Here is a 5722-nt window from a genome sequence, read left to right on the forward strand (position 1 = left end):
CAATTAATACTCGATAAGTATGAAATAATTATGTTCCCGGAAATTTGCCTATGGTTATGGCAACGGTCGGTATAATACATATACAGAAATTAAATGCGTCGTCGTCTGTCGAGGTCATTATCTCTCTGTTATCTCCAATCATACAGAACTATCATCTACAATAGTTATATTTTTATATACATATTATATATTTATAATACATTCACTAATGTAAATATGATTGTACTCGTGTAAAATTTAATTATAACATGTTCCATCGTTCATAATCTTGTTCCTTTTCCCGTCAACAACTACTGTAAAAACTGTTCAAAAATTGATCTGAATCAAATATTAAATCGCTCTATAAAAATATAAAACAAACATTTAATTTTATACAGAACATTTAATGACACATTTTATAATACTATTTTGTTTTAGATATTGTCAAAGAATCGAAAAAATTTATAGGTGAATTATATTTTTATATAACATTTTTTATTGCTTATTTATCTTTAAACTTGTGGGTTTCACGTATTCTGTATCTAGTCATATTTTAATTATTACAGTAAAATTCGCAATTTATACTCAAAATGTATGAAATATTTATTTTTCTGGAATTTTGATGTGTATAATGATTTTATACATATAAATCCACGAATTTGAATGACAACCTTACTATTCAGAGAGTGTATAGTTATGACAACCGCCGTTACAATACATGTTCAGAAATGAGATGTGTGCGTCGCCATATGTCGCGATCATTATGTGTTTATGATTTCTACTCATAAAGAACTTTCATCTCCAATAGTTATAATATAGTTAATATATATACTGTTCAATTATTATACATCACAAATGTACATATGATTGTACTCGTGTAAAATTTAATTATAACGTGTTCCATCGTTCATAATCTTGTTCCTTTCCCCGTCAATAACTACAATAAAAACTATTCAGAAATTGATCAGAATTAAACATTTAATCGTTCTATAAAAAACTAAAACAGAACGAAAGTTCATATTAAATGCACTCCTGTTACAATACATATAAATACTAATATGTAGTTTGATCAGAGAAATAATGACATATTTTTTAATTGTATTTTGTTATAACAGATTACAGTAATTTGGACACTTTGCCAGGTACCTAAATTATATTTTTGTATAACATTTTTTATTGCTGACTTATCTATAAACTTGTGGGTTTTACGTATTCTGTATAAAGTCACATTATAATCATTTCATTAAAAATCACAATTAATACTCGATAAGTATGAAATAATTATGTTCCCGGAAATTTGATGTGTATAATGATTTTATACATAAAAATCCACGAATTTGAATGACGACCTTACTGACAACCGCCGTTATAATACATATCCAGTAATGATATGCGTCGTCGTCTGTCGAGGTCATTATCTCTCTGTTATCTCCAATCATACAGAACTATCATCTACAATAATTATATTTTAATACACATATTGTATATTTATTATACATTCACAAATGTAAATATGATTGTACTCGTTTTAAATTTAATTATAGCATGTTCCATCATTCATAATCTTGTTACTTTCCTTGTCAATAACTACTTTGAAAATATTTCGTTTATGTATTGATATAATATATGAACAAAAAGCAGTTATCATAATATAAAATATTAAAATTAATAATCCTGAAGAATGAATAATTATTGTTTAAATATTTTATAAAACTGAATACTCTAATATATAGGAGGTATATATATTTTTTTTTAATAGAAGCAGATATATATTACCAGTATCTTTTGCATGTTATTATACAAAAAGCATCTCGTACGTATTTTATTATACATTAATTATAATTTATATATTTTTTAATAGTAATTTGTTAAATTATAAAATAGCAATACTGTGCATGTGCTGTGTTGATACCTAATCTCAAACAGTGTAATTTATCGAAAATGGGCTCACAACGGTTAGCACTAAATATTCAATAAATGAATAACCTGTCATAAAAAATAAAAATTGATACTTATCTTAATATTGAATTAGTGGATGGTAAAACACTTCTATTCTATCTTTCTTTATTGGGTTAGAATCATGTATGTTAGTAAATGTTAATATTACTTACCGTATTCCAGTAAAAACAACATAGTATCATATTATTGATAATAATCCACAGAACTGTGGTACATCTTTCCATGTGTTGCGAGGTCGACCAGTTCTTTCGGGTTAACCCGGAGACACTCAGCCCCTTTGTGGAACCGCGAGGTTGTCTCTTCCGGGCAGTAGACCCGGATGACTCCGGGGGTCCTGCCCGGGGCGCCACCTCAACTCGGGCGCCATAATGAGTGACCGCCGCGGTCAGGGCCGGACGGATTATCGCCTGAGTCAAACCCCTTCTACTAAGGCGGTACTCCCACAACCACCACGAGTCCTTCCTCAAGTGTGCCTTTCCCGGTGCGGGCGAGCGCGAGTCCTCGGTGAGTCCACGCGGTCGTGCGCCTCGGGTCCAGCACCCCCGGAGCGTCGAGACGCTATTAGCAAGCCGACTCGACGGGGCTTACTCCGAGTCCCGTGGTACGAGGTTCGAACCCGGCGTTCAGACCCTCGCAACTGCCTTGCCCGCAAGCAGGTCGATCGGGGCACCGCTGTGTGTACCGCGACGACCCCCTTTTAGTGTGTACGGTTTTGTTCTTTATCGACAGATTGCCGTTTCTGTCGGTGCCTCTCTCGTATCAAGCCCCGAGCCGGCTGAATACGTGAATGTGCTTCGCCCGAAGGGTGGTCTGGCCCCTCTGTTTCGAGCTCTCGGTCTAGGCAAGAACTTGTTCATAGGGAGTGAGATTACCCAATTCGCCCCGCAAAAAGTCCCGTCCGACCCGCCTCCTAGAAGTTCAGGCATTCAGTTCGTCCCGCAAGGTATCCCATTCCTCACTCCCGGCTAGGCGGGTCTTAGTACGGAGGGCGTTCGACGATCCTGTGGGGGCGCCGTCTTAGGGCCCTTGATCCGGCTATCGGGTCCCGCTTCGCCTGCCACTATCCGGTAATTCGCAGGCTTTCGCCCCGCCGCCATCGGTGATAGCGACGGTCGTTTTGGCTAGGCCCAATCGGACGATTTGTGCCTGCGTGGATAGGAGAGACTGTCCCCATGTCTCTGGCAGTGTGCCGTGCCCTGCACGTACGCACTCTAGCCACACGCCCGTCCGCTATGGTTTTAAAATGAAGGGTCCGGGTCGTCCTACATCTTTACGTTCTAGGACTTTCCGGGAGAAGTTTTTGAACGCAAGGAACATGGCCTCCGTAGTGGTCATGGTATCGCAGTCGCACGGCCAGTCCACACCTACCGCTTGCGCTGCGGCTGCGAGCTTGTTTCTTTCCTGGCTATATGCTGGGCAATCGTATAGCACATGCTCCGCGGTTTCCTCTGGAATACCGCATCGGCAAAGTGCCTCGCCTCGAAGGTTGAAACGACAGAGCGACGAATTGAAATTCCCGTGTCCGGACACGAACTGCGAGATGTAGTGGTCCGGAACGAACCACGGCCTCTCGAGCCTGCGCCGGACGTCCGGGAACCAAATCGCCATCCGCCTACATTTGTCACTGGCGACCTATCTCTCCTGCTAGGGGCGTATGGTAGTGTCGTAATACTGTTTCGCCTTTCTAGCAACGTCTGACGCCGACTTGTTTTCTATCCTCACTGCGCTCTTATCCCGTTCGATCTTAGCCACCGAACTAGTTCTAAGTCGAGGGGAGGTACTCCGGCTATGACCTGGAGCGCCATCGTCGACGCGGTCTTATACGTGCCCGTCATTGCCAGTAACGGGCGTTTTTGGGCGTTGTTTGCCCGTGTTCGATGTCGGTACTAGGCCATGCAGCGCTCGGCCCATACCGAGGCCGCATATCCCATACGCGGCAGGAACACCGATTTGTACAGGATCCTTGTCGTCCTTTCTTTAAGGCCCCAGCTAGCCTTAGCTACAGATATTAGTCGACTGAATAGCGCTACCGATGACGCGGCCTTTTCCGCCAGATGGCATTTCGCCTCCGGAGTCATTTTTACCTTAGTCCCACCAAGCCGCAAGTCAAGGGGCTTACTTAGTTGGCCCTTAATCCACAAGGTCTGCGACTTGGCCGCCGAGAAGGTGAGTTTCCCGTCAGTGGCCAATCTCAACGCTATTTCTAGCAGCGCGTTCGCGCGTTCCGTGAGCTCCGGACGGTGTTTCCCGGAGATGAGTAGCGCGAGATCGTCCGCGTATGCGACTATCTCTGTCCCGGGGGGAAGATCGCCGGAAAAGAACGGGTTGATCGCGTACCTCCAGAGGTCGGGCCCGAACTCCGAGCCCTGCGGGCAACCATTTGTTAGGGTCGTCGAGAGTGTCATGTCTCCAATCGCCAAGTGGGCCTTTCGGCCGTCGAGGTAGCTCTTTGTCAGGGCGATCAACCCAGAGCCGCATTTTACCTTTTCAAGATCTTTTATCAATTGCGCCCACTAGAGGCAGTCAAACGCCCCCGATATATCCAGGAATATGCCTACGACGTATTTCTCCCGCCTTTCATCTGATCAGCCGAAGTCATGTGTCATTGCATCTACGGTTGATAGGTTCTTGGTAAAACCAAATTGTCTGGCCGACATATGGATGTCCGTATCTTTACGGATTCTCACCACGATATGGTGTTCTAGTGCCTTAGCTAGAACTGGGAGTAAGCTAATGGGTCGATATGACCTAGCCTCCGTCGGGTCCTTATCGGGCGATTTCCTAATGACGACCAGCGCCGTGTTATTCCACCGGCTCGGGAATGTCCTCGTAGCCAGTGAGATTTTGAACGCAAACGTAATTTGGTTTTTAAGGACGGGCCACGCTTGCCGCAAGATTCCTGCAGTGATCCCGTCCAGGCCCGGGGCCTTGCATGTTTTCATCCGCCATATGGCATCTTTTACCTCATCGACCGTGCACGGTTAAACCGGGTCGAACCTGTGGTACAATTGTTGGATTTGACAAATTGTGCAAACAGGCAATCTGAATCATGTGATAAATGTGAGGTTAGGAGAAGGTAAAATAAATATAACACCATTAGTTTTGTGGTATTTCGAGTTAATAATATTTTTGTTCGAAAGAAATAAATAATGAAAAAAACCGTATATAAACATAAAGTATACAATAAAATACAGTGTTATGCGATGCTGTGCGTACACAAGAAAGAAGCACGTAATGGCACGCTTTTGCGCACATTTGCAATAAGTACAAATAATAAAATATTTAAAATATAGTGGTGATAATGCGGTTTAAGCTCCACATTATTAAGCACCTAAGCAAAAAAAAAACAATCGCACATCATTTTCATTCGTTATTGCGCGCATACAGTTACGGTTACTTAAAGACTTTTGGAGTAACATATTTTAAATTTACTACTAATATTAAAAATACTTTAAAAGCTTATGCAATTCTATCTAATCAGGTTGAAAATTGACAACGTTACACAAATCAAGCCAATAATTGTGAGTTTGTCTGCGTATCCGACGCCCGGACTCCCGGACAGTTTTCATCACACCACCGAAGTCGTAACCATCCGACTACTAATAGCCTCTACGACAAACGTGAACCGCTTTTACGCCGCTAGACATCACAAGCGACCGACGTAGCCACGTTTGACCTCTAGCCTACATAAACCGGATTATCGTCTGCATAAATGATGCTATAAACAGTCGACATGTCAATCGACCGACTCGGTGAAGACTCGATCGATCGCCCATTCCTAAGC

General features: G+C 42.3%; 1 long non-coding RNA gene across 1 annotated transcript; it reads left to right on the forward strand.

Annotated features, from left to right (window-relative positions):
• Positions 1-416: 416 nt before the first annotated feature.
• LOC112591913 lies at positions 417-1792 on the forward strand. Its single transcript, XR_003114533.1, has 3 exons — positions 417-447; positions 1095-1121; positions 1739-1792. It is a non-coding gene; the product is annotated as an uncharacterized LOC112591913 (long non-coding RNA).
• Positions 1793-5722: the final 3930 nt, after the last annotated feature.

Source organism: Melanaphis sacchari, unplaced genomic scaffold (genome assembly GCF_002803265.2).
Source record: "Melanaphis sacchari strain LSU unplaced genomic scaffold, SCAv2.0 Contig1479_pilon_pilon, whole genome shotgun sequence".
Lineage (NCBI taxonomy): Eukaryota > Metazoa > Arthropoda > Insecta > Hemiptera > Aphididae > Melanaphis > Melanaphis sacchari.